This window comes from Bufo bufo, chromosome 2, assembly GCF_905171765.1.
Source record: "Bufo bufo chromosome 2, aBufBuf1.1, whole genome shotgun sequence".
Classification (NCBI taxonomy): domain Eukaryota; kingdom Metazoa; phylum Chordata; class Amphibia; order Anura; family Bufonidae; genus Bufo; species Bufo bufo.
In genome coordinates, this window is record NC_053390.1 from 801935210 (window position 1) to 801951586 (window position 16377).

Consider the following 16377-nt stretch of genomic DNA (forward strand, 5'->3'; position numbering starts at 1 on the left):
TTAAAGTGAATGGGTCCACGATCAGCTGCGGCTGCCCCACTGTCGGTGTTCGTGCATTGCGGCCCGTATTTTGAGGGCCCCAGCACAGCCACGGGGCGCACACGTTCGTGTGCAGGAGGCCTAAGGCTGGTTTCACACGGGCGTTGCGGGAAAAGATGCTGGTGCGTTGCGGGAACATGCACGATTTTTCCGCGCGAGTGCAAAACTTTGTAATGTGTTTTGCACGCGCGTGAGAAAAATCTTCATGTTTGGTACCCAAACCCGAACTTCTTCACAGAAGTTAGGGTTTGGGTTAGGTGTTCTCTTCTTCTTCAGGACCTGGGTAAAGGACCTGTGGTGACGTCACTGCGCTCATCACATGGTCCATCACATGATCCATCACCACGGTGATGGATCCTGTGATGGACCATGTGATGGGTGCAGTGACGTCACCAGAGGTCCTTTTCCTCACAGATGAAGGCAGAAGAGAAGCCGGGCTGCGCGAACAAGGGGATTAAGGTGAGTTAAATCATTTTTATTAATTGTTTTAACCCCTTCAGCTCTATTGTACTATGCATTCTGTATTAAGAATGCTATTATTTTCCCTTATAACCATGTTATAAGGTAAAATAATAATGATCGGGTCCCCATCCTGATCGTCTCCTAGCAACCGTGCATGAAAATCGCACCGCAATCTGCAATTGCTTGCAGATGCTTGCGATTTTCACGCAGCACCATTCACTTCTATGGGGCCTGCGTTGCATAAAAAACGCACAAAATAGAGCATGCTGAGATTTTCATGCAGCGCACAACTGATGCGTGAAAATCACCGCTCATGTGCACAGCCCCATAGAAGTGAATGGGTCCGGATTCAGTGCGGGTGCAATGCGTTCACCTCACGCATTGCACCCGCGCGGAAAACTCGCCCGTGCGAAAGAGGCCTAAAGCTAAGGTGCATGAAGTGAACCTGTGCTCCTCCTCCGTCCCTGAAGGAAGCATATAACAGTGTGTCAGGTTTGTGTGGAGTATCCCTTTAAAGGGCATCTGTCAACAGCATCAACCCTATCAAACCAGGCATAATGCATGGCAGGGCTGATCCTGCTAAGAAAAGATAAGGACGGAGAAGAGCGTGCACGTGTATGGACTGAACAACCAGAAGGGTTAAAAAATCTGATGTTCATCCCCCATGTCTGTCGGCAATCCAAATGAAATCTATAAGAAGACAATGGCATCGAAATCATCTCTCCTATACCCTGATATCATCTGTTCCAAGTTATCCATAATGAGGGGGAAAATGTGCGCCAAGAATGGCCGCCTGTACCCGTTGATCAGAAAATGAGGCTTTTCTCCCCGTATTTCTCAATAGAAATGCTGATATTTCTCATTCTTCATTATCAGCTAATGTCTCGGAGAATGTTATTTATCTATATTCCATCAGCTTTCAGAAAAATCCTCTCTCTCTCTCTTTTGGCACCGGCAGCTGCGTCTCGTTTCCAGCTAGAGATACTCCGTGAAACACCGTCCACGTAACATCTTTCATTACCAAATATTTATAGACAGAGAGACAGGGAGGACGTACTGTGTGCGGAACAAACAGTGAATTAAGAGCCGCTAATCAGCCTTTAATTTGGAACATTGGAACCACCCGCTCATATTTCCTTACTGGTGCCAGAGTTCGGTCCAGTTGGCTTTCATTCCAGTTGGAGGATTTTAATGCTTATCTGGTGCTTGGTTATTAAAGAATTTAAAGGGACAGACCCTTCTTGATCGATTGTCTCAAAGTATGTTCTTCCTGTTTCTGAAGCTTCATGGTAGCTGGAAATCTTGGTGACTAGTGTGTTGGGGCTGATGATGAATTCCATGCACCATGACGCCATTGATATCAAGTTGGAGGGATTGTAGCCTATGCACTACCTGAGAGAAACTGGTTCCTGGGGGAAAAGATTCATGAAGTACAGAAGGTGGGCAAAATCTGATGCAAGGTGGGTCAATGTGTGATGTGTGGAGAGTGTGGAGCAGAGCAACAAACAGAACCAGGAGACAATGAGCAAGAGAAGAGTGAAGGGTCAATAAGAGGACAATGGCAGGCTTCTGGTAATGTATGAGAGAAACTGGTCTCCGAGATTTGTGAAGCACAGGAAGTGGGCAGAATCTGATGTAAGGTAGGTATTGTGTGCTGTGTGTCAAGCAAATCAGAGGAGAGTGTTGAGCAGAGCAGAGATAGCATAAATAGCGCAGGATCGGTGAGAGGACAGTGGCAGCCTTCTGGTCTGTGCGTAGTGTACTCTATAGCAGTGGGGCCTGCATGTAGGTGGCACTACCCCTAGGTCAGTCAGATCCCTAAAGTGGATCCGAGAGCTAGAGAGTGTGAGAAGCAGCAAAGTCCAAAGAGGAGTTTGGGAAAAAGCAGGAGGCACCTGGTGCATAACAGCATAGTTAACTAAGAAATCGGACACTATGTTGTCCGAAATGAGTACAGAGACTGTGTTATTGTTATTTGAAGAACTCCAGAGACTGTTAAAGATGCCAATGAAGTCGTTACTTTGGTGCATATCTAAATAGACTTGTGTGCTAAACTGACGTGTTCAGTTATGGACTGTTAAAGAGTTATGTAGCAATGAGTAGAGCACGGTTTTGCATGTTTGATATCTGCAACATTTCCTACGACATCCTCAGACCCAAGAGCTTCAAAGGGTATTTTGATCGTAGAATGATTTGGTATATCCTTAGGATATGCCATCATATTATGATCAGTGGTGGTCCAACCTCTGAGAACCCATGGATTCATAGAATGAAGGAACTAAACTACTTCTTCTTTTCTCCACTCTCCTGACCACCTGGCCACTAGTCTTGCTAATAGGGTGGCAGGGAAGTCTAAAGTTCCCAATGTTCTCTGGTCTACACCATTACATTAGATTAATAACCCACTTCTTTCGATGGGACTAACGATCATCTATTGTGAGTGGGGAAGTTCTGACTTTCCCGATGGTAAATGTTGGGGAATGAAGGATGGGGCTCTTAACATTCAATATGTGGGATTCTTTTGTTCTCGGCAGGACAGATACACCGCCACTAGAGGTGTCTAGTAGTGGTTTACTCCACTCTCCCCATTCAGGGCACTTGCATGCTCTACTGAGTATGAGTGTATGTGCAGGTTAGAAGGAATAGCTCTTGGCTGCATGGACACTTCAGCAGTACCAAAAGTGAATGGCCAGCTTTATTGTTTAGTAGAAATGGCTGCACTTACTAGTATGAAGAACTACAGCTGACCATGCATAATAGAAGCTGTCAACAGAAATCCTGCCTAGCTTTCCTATAGTTACCCCAATCGAAAGTCAGGAATAAAGATCTTCCCAACCATCCTTGTAGCATCTTTTCTCCCACATGAACAAAGTATAGTCTGATCCTTCTTCTTCATGACTGTATACATTGCATTGTTGGCCGATTCCTCAAATATTGGCAGACTTGTCCAACTTTATCTAATAAGTACAATCAACTGTATGGATAATTTAAGTCTGTGCCCCCTAACTTCGTCATGAAATGTGGGTCCTACAAAAAGAAGGTCATAAACGGACTCAGGATTTTGATGGTGTTGTTTATACTGTAAGTGAAACAAGGTGAAATACAGACTGCCCAACCTCTGAGGTTTGCCAGTCAAGGACCATAGACCAAAAATAGGTTGTTATTTACCACAAAAAAATTGATGAAAAACTTTATATTAACTTGCCATTTCAGTCCCATCCTGTACATTCAATGAATATGTAAAGCCAATTTGCATTTTTCATACAAAAAGAAACAGCAATACAATGTGGATGAAATAAGGTCACTGGAGGACAGGATGAAGCCGATGGAGAGCAGAGCTGTAGAAGAGCAGCTCTGCAGAAGTCTATCACCACTATATGACCTTCTCGTCTTATTATCTTGTAAATAATAGATTTGATTTTAATTAGTGATGAGCGGCAGGGGTCATATTCGAATTTGTGATATTTCCCGAATATTTTGTAGAATATTCACAAATTCGTATATTTATTATATTCTACAGTCTTTACGCGAAAATCGGCAAGGTAATGATTGCGTAATATGGAAATATTGCGCGTTCAATACAGGCGTGGGTCAAAAAGGAATATATAGCACTATAGAATATAGTGCTATATATTTGTATTTCAAATATTCGTCATTTTTTCCATCTGAACACATGATTCCTCCCTGCTTCTTGCTTGTGGGTCAATGACGTCATTGGGCCACAAGCAAGAAGCAGGGAGGAATCATGTGTTCAGATGGAAAAAAATCACGAATATTCGTCATTACGAATACGGTATATAGCACTATATTCTAAATATTCCCGAATTCTCGAAGTGCCGATATTCTCGATTAAAATTCGTTATTCGAATATTCGTGCTCAATACGACTTTTTTTTCCTATACATTAGGTCTTATAAATGATGTCATGTTGGTAGCAGTCACCTCAGTGTACAAAGGCTTCCGCGGGAGATATGCAGCGATTACTTCAGAGCACAGAGAACATAGAATTACAGCATAAAACCCTCTTCATAATGTAACATGGGTCTACAAGCTATAAGCACGTAGGTCAGGTTAGGTGGCCGGAACAAGTGGGTGTAAGTGCATGTTGCACCAAATGAAGTATCTACTTTGACGGTATGTCCACACAGGGGAAGTACTGTAGATGCAGTGGAAAAAAAATTCAAAGCATTTTACAGATGCAAAGTGGAAAAGATTTCCTTTTTTTTTGTATATTTTTTTTTACTTCCTTACATTTTTACAAAGTCTATCTTTTTCCCCCCTTTCATATAGCCTATCTAGGGCAATCTGTACTTTCTACATACGATGTAGTGCGACAGGCAGGGCTTTATAGGAACTTTGCTTTGTCAGGCCTCTTAGCCTTCAGAAAGCCTCAGGTTGCCATAGCGAATTAATGGCTTCTGTAATCTCATTGCAGGAGAGCCGTTTGGTTACCAGGAGCGCAGTGCTTCTTGCAAAAGACAGCTGCGATGCAGAGGTTACATCTGAAGGATTAGAAGTCCATGATCAGATCACAGACTGTGCAACTGTGTGTCTGTGCAGTACCCCCAGAGCAGGGGGCTATTTGCAAATGATGTGTTATTTAATTTATTGTATTGCCGTGTGAGGTGTACCCAGCATAGCCATGCACGGATGGCACAGCCAGGGTTAACAATCCAGGCTCATCCCTTGTAGGTGGGTATGTGTGGGCTAGTTCCACCCCTAAATTTGAGCGAGTCTAGACTGGAGTGGGAGAGGAAGCTGTGATTTGCTCCCTCTTCTTAGGTGCAAAAAGCTACAGAGACTAACCGATCTCTGCAAGATCTACAGGAGGAGAGAAGGAATAAAACAAAGAAGAGAACTAGATAATCTAGAGTCTGCATGTTCAAGCATAGGAGTCATCAAGGTAACCTGCTACTTCAGCTAGTCAGACTTTTCTGTTGTGAGGTATACCATTAAAGCATCCTTCACACCATGACACGACCAGGCCAGTCATATCTCTAAAACCATGTATCCCTCAGGAAATTGCAGCCACAATTTAAAGAATATGATTGCCCACCATAGATTCTACAAAAGAGACTTCAGAAAGTAAAGATGGTAGATGGCCATAACTCCTATCCTTGCCTAAATCGATACATTGTTATTTGGGAAGTATTGCACTGTGAACATTTGGAACTGTGTTTTGCTATCATTAGATGTACTACAACTCCCATTTTGCACTACATGAATCTTTTGATGCATGTGTCTTTACAGAGGAAGAGGTTCTAAGTCAGCTGTCTAAAATTAATACAAATAAGTCACAGGGGCCTGATGGGATACACCCAAAGCTATTAAAAGAGCTCAGCGGTGAACTAGCAAAACCATTAACAGATTTATTTAACCAATCACTGGCAACAGGAGTCGTCCCAGAAGATTGGAAATTAGCTAATGTTGTGCCCATTCACAAGAAAGGTAGTAGGGAGGAATCGGACAACTATAGGCCAGTAAGCCTGACATCAATAGTGGGGAAATTAATGGAAACCATACTTAAGGAGAGGATTGTGGAACATCTAAAATCCCATGGATTGAAAGATGAAAAACAGCATGGGTTTACTTCAGGGAGATCATGTCAAACTAATCTTATTGATTTTTTTGATTGGGTGACTAAAATAATAGATGGAGGAGGTGCAGTAGACATCGCTTATCTAGACTTTATTAAGGATTTTGATACTGTCCCACATAGAAGGCTTATCAATAAAGTGCAGTCTTTGGGCTTGGACTCCCATAATGTTGAATGGATTAGGCAGTGGCTGAGGGACAGACAACAGAGGGTTGTGGTCAATGGAGTATATTCAGACCATGGTCTTGTTACCAGTGGGGTACCTCAGGGATCTGTTCTGGGACCCATATTGTTTAATATCTTTATCAGCGAAATTGCAGAAGGCCTCGATGGTAAGGTGTGTCTTTTTGCTGATGACACAAAGATTTGTAACAGGGTTGATGTTCCTGGAGGGATACACCAAATGGAAAAGGACTTAGGAAAAGTAGAGGAATGGTCAAAAATATGGCAACTAAAATTTAATGTTGATAAGTGCAAGATAATGCACCTGGGGCATAAAAACCCAAGAGCAGAATATAAAATCAGTGATACAGTCCTAACCTCAGTATCTGAGGAAAGGGATTTAGGGGTCATTATTTCAGAAGACTTAAAGGTAGGCAGACAATGTCATAGAGCAGCAGGAACTGCTAGCAGAATGCTTGGGTGTATAGGGAGAGGCATTACCAGTAGACAGAGGGAGGTGCTCATGCCGCTCTACAGAGCACTAGTGAGACCTCATTTGGAGTATTGTGCGCAGTACTGGAGACCATATCTCCAGAAGGATATTGATACTTTGGAGAGAGTTCAGAGAAGAGCTACTAAACTGGTACATGGATTGCAGGATAAAACTTACCAGGAAAGATTAAAGGACCTTAACATGTATAGCTTGGAAGAAAGACGAGACAGAGGGGATATGATAGAAACTTTTAAATACATAAAGGGAAATACATAAAGAAGAAAAACTGCTACAAGAGGACATAGTTTTAAATTAGAGGGGCAAAGGTTTAAAAGTAATATCAGGAAGTATTACTTTACTGAGAGAGTAGTGGATGCATGGAATAGCCTTCCTGCAGAAGTGGTAGCTGCAAATACAGTGAAGGAGTTTAAGCATGCATGGGATAGGCATAAGGCCATCCTTCATATAAGATAGGGCCGGGGGCTATCCATAGTATTCAGTATATTGGGCAGACTAGATGGGCCAAATGGTTCTTATCTGCCGACACATTCTATGTTTCTATGTTTCTATGACTCCTGCATCATATGCCAGCCATTGCACTCTACACGCCCTCTATGGCAGAAATTCTGCAGCAAAAATTGACATGGTGCGGATTTAAAATTAAATGGAAGTCAATTTCTATGCAGATTTTGTGCTCATTGTGTGGAGGCTGGCTGCTGTAAAATGCTGCTGATTTTCTACCTGCAATTCTGCAGCATATACAAGGTACAGTAGTTGTCAGGCGTCATCAGCCAAGCTAAATAAAAAAAACTTTGTGATTTCAGTGAATCTGGATCAATGATCTCACCAGGAGGCTTCTCGGGGTGTTTGAAAGAAGGAGAAAAACCTTCTGTATGTGTCTACAATGAATCAAGTGCTCAAGTACAGGTAGATATTTCATCTAAGGAGAGATTCACTCAGAATAGGACCAACTAGGTGGCCACCTAGGGAGTTAATAAGGGGGAGTCAGCCCAATTTAAGGATTTCTAAAGAAACATTAGAATTGGTGGGAAAAGAGGGAGCACAAAAGCAATTAAATCAACAATTATCCCTCTGATAGATCTTGATGAACTTCAGGGACCAAGATGGTGAGAACTCTAAAACCCCTGCCTTGGGCACCAAGTAGGAGTGAGAGTATAGGGGTGCAGAGGTAGCAGTTAGATATGAATGGGCCTTCTGCAACAAGGAGAAAACAATAATGGACCCAGGAACTTCAAATCTAACTAGAAAACAGCCTTGGATTAGCCCACCAGAATAGAAAATCCTCTGGTAGGCCCAGGCTCTGATGCCATAGAGGGCCCTAAAGGTCCAGGAGTTAAAATAAAAACAACATTTGGAGCCAATCACTTATTACTAGGATCTATTTATTTGAATCCAAACCTGTTAGACTTCACATAGCGCCAGGACTTGGGATTGAATTCAATGGCACTGCCAATCCAGGGAATGTGTTGTGACTGAGGCCTCATGCACACCGTCAGATTCAGAATCTGTATCTTACAGATCTCATATGTGCAGGAACTTACCTCAATCTTCCTTCAGTTTCATGGCTTCTAGGAGCTATTCTAAGCTTCACAGATGAGGCCGTGTATGGAACCACAATTTAATGCCTACTGGTCTGTACTGTAAACCTATGTTGTCATCCATGCAGGGTCGTATGGGTCCAAACAATAGTAGAATGAGACCTAAGAATTATCAATGTCTTTCTGAGACATTACATTTTATGGCTTTACTGTTTATGGCTTAATTTCTGGGTTTTCAATCGAAAAGGCATTATCGGCAGATGTGCTTGACATTGAGTGAATCGACGGCAGCAAGTGCCGATTTGCCATGTTTTCTGGAAGTCCAGGAGGTTTCTCCTTTGTCCAGAAGCCTCCCACACATTCAGGCAGAATTGACAAGGTGCCTCTGTTACACAAGGAGACACCGATATGGCACATTGTAGGCGTTAAAAAGGTTGAGAACCACAGAAAGTGAGAGGGGCACATCATACAAAATATAAGGGGCAAATACCAGGGGGAAGAGAGCATAATACATGAGGAATCTTACAATGGACACAGCAGGCTAAGAAGAACTAGACACTGTCCAAGAAGAAAAAGCACAAAGGACAAATATTAATGGGCACCTGGGAAAGCACCGCAGGCACAATATCGGGGGAAGAGAAAGAACGATATTGGGAGTAACAGAAGTTGGGGAAACTAAAAAACCATAAAGGAGTTGTCTACTCTCGAAAACCATTGTCATATACTGGAGAACTAAGGATCCTCATCTCATGACCAGAGTGGAGAGCGACTACAAAGAATGTCTCTCACTCTGGATGACTTGTCCTGTCCCACATCACACAGACAACTCTGATTTGAATGGACAGGGTGTTATACATTATTTTGCCTGTAGAGGCACTGCAGGAAAATCGAACTCTTGCCATGTCTCCCCACAGATTGCAAGAGGACACTTTGTGATCAGCTTTTTGTCAAGGAACCCTAGCAACAAGTAGGGATTGTCCAAAGTAGAGAAAGCTTTTAATTAAAATTGATGCTGAGACATTTATTTTTGTTGTGGAGGGGCAAAGCTTTGCTATGGGGGCCTGTGATTTCTATGGACACCTCTGGCTCTGTCACTAGTGGGGGGGGGGGGGGGGGGATTTGTTCAAGATTTAAAAAAAAAAAAAAATAATACATGAAATCTCAGTAACAGGGTGAGATATGCTCCAAAGCACATTACCTCAATTTTCTTTTTGTTTGCCCCTGACTGACAAAGGCTAGTAATTTCCCATGAAGAATACGGCCCATGCTGGAGTGCCCTCACATTATGTCCCATCATTACAATATATTATCTCCGGCTGTCTAAATCTAGAGATTATACAATCTTAAGGAGTGATTTTCTCTATTGTCGAACAGGTCACTTTGTGACATGCAATTTAATAGGTTCTGTATTTCTTTTTTCTTTCTTTCCTCCACATAAATGGCACCTTCTGGGTAATGATCACTGCATAATGAGCTCAGTCCTGGGTACAATTTTACACTTTCAAGTCTCATAGAAATCAACTAGCCATACGTAATTATAATGGTAGTAATGTTAATGTTGCATATGCTTTGCTTGATGGGTAAATCTTGGGGGGGGGGGGGTTGATTCCATAGTCTATAACAGCAATAAGCTGAATATTATTGAAGATCACTTTCCTTAAACTACAGTATCATTGGGTAAAGGATATGACCGCTTTTAAAAACTATTTTTCTTTACAAACATGAATAACCTGCAATAGTAATAATGTGCAATTTTATAACTCTGCACTTAATATGCAGTGGTCCCTAGTCAAATCCTTTACTATATTCCAGAGCTGCACTCACTGTTCATGGAGTCACTGTGTACATACATTACATTACTTATCCTGTACTGATCATGAGTTATATCCTGTATTATACTCCAGAGCTGCACTCACTATTCTGCTGGTGCAGTCACTGTGTACATACATTACTTATCCTGTACTGATCCTGAGTTACATCCTGTATTATACTCAAGTGCTGCACTCACTATTCTGCTGGTGCAGTCACTGTGTACATACATTACTTATCCTGTACTGATCCTGAGTTACATCCTGTATTATACTCCAGAGCTGCACTCACTATTCTGCTGGTGCAGTCACTGTGTACATACATTACATTACTTATCCTGTACTGATCCTGAGTTATATCCTGTATTATACTCCAGAGCTGCACTCACTATTCTGCTGGTGGAGTCACTGTGTACATACATTACATTACTTATCCTGTACTGATCATGAGTTATATCCTGTATTATACTCCAGAGCTGCACTCACTATTCTGCTGGTGATGTCACTGTGTACATACATTACATTACTTATCCTGTACTGATCATGAGTTACATCCTGTATTATACTCCAGAGCTGCACTCACTATTCTGCTGGTGCAGTCACTGTGTACATACATTACATTACTTATTCTGTACTGATCCTGAGTTACATCCTGTATTATACTCCAGAGCTGCACTCACTATTTTGCTGGTGCAGTCACTATGTACATACATTACTGATCCTGTACTGATCCTGAGTTACATCCTGTATTATACTCCAGAGCTGCACTCACTATTCTGCTGGTGCAGTCACTGTGTACATACATTACATTACTTATCCTGTACTGATCCTGAGTTACATCCTGTATTATACTCCAGAGCTGCACTCACTATTCTGCTGATGGGGTCACTGTGTTCATACATTACATTACTTATCCTGTATTAATCCTGAGTTACATCCTGTATTATACTCCAGAGCTGCACTCACTATTCTGCTGGTGCAGTCACTGTGTACATACATTACATTAGTTATCCTGTACTGATCCTGAGTTACGTCCTGTATTATACTCCAGAGCTGCACTCGCTATTCTGCTGGTGCAGTCACTGTGTACATACATTACTTATCCTGTACTGATCCTGAGTTACATCCTGTATTATACTCAAGTGCTGCACTCACTATTCTGCTGGTGCAGTCACTGTGTACATACATTACTTATCCTGTACTGATCCTGAGTTACATCCTGTATTATACTCCAGAGCTGCACTCACTATTCTGCTGGTGCAGTCACTGTGTAGATACATTACATTACTTATCCTGTACTGATCCTGAGTTACATCCTGTAATATACTCCAGAGCTGCACTCACTATTCTGCTGGTGCAGTCACTGTGTACATACATTACATTACTTATCCTGTACTGATCCTGAGTTACATCCTGTATTATACTCCAGAGCTGTACTCACTATTCTGCTGGTGCAGTCACTGTGTACATACATTACATTACTTATCCTGTACTGATCCTGAGTTACATCCTGTATTATACTCCAGAGCTGCACTCACTATTCTGCTGGTGCAGTCACTGTGTACATACATTACATTACTTATCCTGTACTGATCATGAGTTACATCCTGTATTATACTCCAGAGCTGCACTCACTATTCTGCTGGTGCAGTCACTGTGTACATACATTACATTACTTATTCTGTACTGATCCTGAGTTACATCCTGTATTATACTCCAGAGCTGCACTCACTATTTTGCTGGTGCAGTCACTATGTACATACATTACTGATCCTGTACTGATCCTGAGTTACATCCTGTATTATACTCCAGAGCTGCACTCACTATTCTGCTGGTGCAGTCACTGTGTACATACATTACATTACTTATCCTGTACTGATCCTGAGTTACATCCTGTATTATACTCCAGAGCTGCACTCACTATTCTGCTGATGGGGTCACTGTGTTCATACATTACATTACTTATCCTGTATTAATCCTGAGTTACATCCTGTATTATACTCCAGAGCTGCACTCACTATTCTGCTGGTGCAGTCACTGTGTACATACATTACATTAGTTATCCTGTACTGATCCTGAGTTACGTCCTGTATTATACTCCAGAGCTGCACTCGCTATTCTGCTGGTGCAGTCACTGTGTACATACATTACTTATCCTGTACTGATCCTGAGTTACATCCTGTATTATACTCAAGTGCTGCACTCACTATTCTGCTGGTGCAGTCACTGTGTACATACATTACTTATCCTGTACTGATCCTGAGTTACATCCTGTATTATACTCCAGAGCTGCACTCACTATTCTGCTGGTGCAGTCACTGTGTAGATACATTACATTACTTATCCTGTACTGATCCTGAGTTACATCCTGTAATATACTCCAGAGCTGCACTCACTATTCTGCTGGTGCAGTCACTGTGTACATACATTACATTACTTATCCTGTACTGATCCTGAGTTACATCCTGTATTATACTCCAGAGCTGTACTCACTATTCTGCTGGTGCAGTCACTGTGTACATACATTACATTACTTATCCTGTACTGATCCTGAGTTACATCCTGTATTATACTCCAGAGCTGCACTCACTATTCTGCTGGTGCAGTCACTGTGTACATACACTCACCCTAAAGAATTATTAGGAACACCTGTTCTATTTCTCATTAATGCAATTATCTAGTCAACCAATCACATGGCAGTTGCTTCAATGCATTTAGGGGTGTTGTCCTGGTCAAGACAATCTCCTGAACTCCAAACTGAATGTCAGAATGGGAAGGAAAGGTGATTTAAGCCATTTTGAGCGTGGCATGGTTGTTGGTGCCAGATGGGCCGGTCTGAGTATTTCACAATCTGCTTAGTTACTGGGATTTTCACGCACAACCATTTCTAGGGTTTACAAAGTATGGAGTGAAAAGGTAAAAACATCCAGTATGCGGCAGTCCTGTGGGCGAAAATGCCTTGTGGATGCTAGAGGTCAGAGGAGAATGGGCCGACTAATTCAAGCTGATAGAAGAGCAACGTTGACTGAAATAACCACCGGTTACAACCGAGGTATGCAGCAAAGCATTTGTGAAGCCACCACACGCACAACCTTGAGGCGGATGGGCTGCAACAGCAGAAGACCCCACCGGGTACCACTCATCTCCACTACAAATAGGAAAAAGAGGCTACAATTTGCACGAGCTCACCAAAATTGGACTGTTGAAGACTGGAAAAATGTTGCCTGGTCTGATTAGTCTCGATTTCTGTTGAGACATTCAAATGGTAGAGTCCGAATTTGGCGTAAACAGAATGAGAACATGTATCCATCCTCTGATGGCTACTTCCAGCAGGATAATGCACCATGTCACAAAGCTTGAATCATTTCAAATTGGTTTCTTGAACATGACAATGAGTTCACTGTACTAAAATGGCCCCACAGTCACCAGATCTCAACCCAATAGAGCATCTTTGGGATGTGGTGGAACGGGAGCTTCGTGCCCTGGATGTGCATCCCTCAAATCTCCATCAACTGCAAGATGCTATCCTATCAATATGGGCCAACATTTCTAAAGAATGCTATCAGCACCTTGTTGAATCAATGCCACGTAGAATTAAGGCAGTTCTGAAGGCAAAAGGGGGTCCAACACCGTATTAGTATGGGGGCACTAATAATTCTTTAGGTGATTGTATATTACATTACTTATCCTGCACTGATCCTGAGTTACATCCTGTATTATACTCCAGAGCTGCACTCACTATTCTGCTGGTGCAGTCACCGTGTACATACATTACATTACTTATCCTGTACTGATCCTGAGTTACATCCTGTATTATACTCCAGAGCAGCACTCATTATTCTGCTGGTGGAGTCACTGTGTACATACATTATTTATCCTGTACTTATCCTGAGTAATATCCTGTATTATACTCCAGAGCTGCACTCACTGTTCTGCTGGTGGAGTCACTGTGTACATACATTGCATTACTTATCCTGTACTGATCCTGAGTTACATCCTGTATTATACTCCAGAGCTGTACTCAGTATTCTGCTGGTGGAGTCACTGTGTACATACATTACATTACTTATCCTGTACTGATCCTGAGTTACATCCTGTATTATACTGCAGTGCTGCACTCACTGTTCTGCTGGTGGAGTCACTGTGTACATACATTGCATTACTTATCCTGTACTGATCCTGAGTTACATCCTGTATTATACTCCAGAGCTGTACTCAGTATTCTGCTGGTGGAGTCACTGTGTACATACATTACATTACTTATCCTGTACTGATCCTGAGTTACATCCTGTATTATACTCCAGTGCTGCACTCACTGTTCTGCTGGTGGAGTCACTGTGTACATACATTGCATTACTTATCCTGTACTGATCCCGAGTTACATCCTGTATTATACTCCAGAGCTGCACTCACTATTCTGCTGGTGGAGTCACTGTGTACATACATTACTTATCCTGTACTGATCCTGAGTTACGTCCTGTATTATACTCCAGAGCTGTACTCAGTATTCTGCTGGTGGAGTCACTGTGTACATACATTACATTATTTCTCCTGTACTGATCCTGAGTTAAATCCTGTATTATAATCCAGAGCTGTACTCACTATTCTGCTGGTGTATTCAGTGTGTACATACATTACATTACTTATCCTTTACTGATCCTGAGTTACATCTTGTATAATATTCCAGAGCAGCACTCATTATTCAGTAAATTCCATGCCTTCATGGGTACAGGCAGATTTCATACAGATCTATGGCAATGGACAGCAGGGGTGTAGCTGCAGGATTTTCAATAGCTGTGATGGGATCTAGTGCCTGGTGCCTGAAAGGGCCCAACAGCCTCACAAAAGAGGACACCCGTACTATTAATGTCATAATTGGGGCTTCTGGTAGAGAATCAGAATCAACCTCTGGATCAACATCCCATCTCCAGAAATCTAGTACTCATAACCTGATACATGATAGTTTTTTCAAGAGAAGTTCTTAGGCTCCTCAACATTTGCCTTATAATTATATTAAAATTGTTATGAGTAGGACTTTAAAGTGGTTTTCCAAGACTTTTATACTAATGACCTATTATCTGGCTGAGCTGCGCCTTGTCCATGTGACCGATGAACATGGCGTCACATGGCCTAGGCTAAGCTGTGAGACCACCAAGGCGGGTACTAGGTGTAGGACCCCTATCGATCAGATACTGATGACCTATCAAGTGGATAAGTAATCAGTATAAAAGTCTCAGAAAACCCCATTAATGTGCATGAGCACCTCAAAGAGATGTGGAATACTGCGTTCCACTTTCTTACTAGTGTTGAGCGCGAATATTCGAATCACGAATTTTAATCGCAAATATCACCACTTCGAGAATTCGCTAATATTTAGAATATAGTGCTATATATTCATATTCGTGAATAGTGTTGAATATTCTAATCGCAAATTTATTGAAAATTTATTGCGAATATTTTACATTGCCGATATTTGCAATCAAGTAAACAATGACTGGAGATGACGAATTCTCGAATTTGAGAATTTATGGCGAATATTCAGCCAAAAGTTTGAGAAATATTGCGAATTCTAATATTGTCTATGCCGCTCATCACTATTTCTTTCAAGAATTTTTTTTTTCTTTTCGAATAATTTTTCACCCATCCACATTGTTATTGGCACTTTCCTTTTTTCTTTTACTTTTTGGTTGGATGAAAAAAAAATAAAAAATCCCGGGAGGCAGAAAATCAGCTTGAAAAGGTAAATGTTTCCGAAGAGCAGAGAAGGGATCCAGTGGGGATTGCCTCGTCGAGGCCGATAGACTTATCAAGCATTTGCCAAAATGTGTGATTAAAATCCTTTGCTTTGATTTAGTGAGTGTTAATAATGTTGTAAATGTAGATTTTGTGGAGCACCATGAACAGAATGAGAAATTGGATGTATCTCCACGTCAGCAGTGTTATAACGCTCCCGGCTTAACCTGAAGACTAGAATCAAATAAGAACTGGCATTCCCATCTCTTTTTAATAAGGAATTAGGACGTCTCTCACAGAAATGATTCTCCATGGGATTTACACCAGATAATTACAATAACTCAGCCAAACATGACAGACAAACCAGAGCATCTACGAAGTGCTAGTCTGGATGAGCAATGTGGTGTGTGACTAAAACACTTAGTACTTGGCCGTATGGGATGTGCCATATGTGCAAGTCATTAAATGGGTAATTCCTCCAGGACTTGTCAAATGTACAGTAAGAGTTGCACCAGGAGTAGCCTTT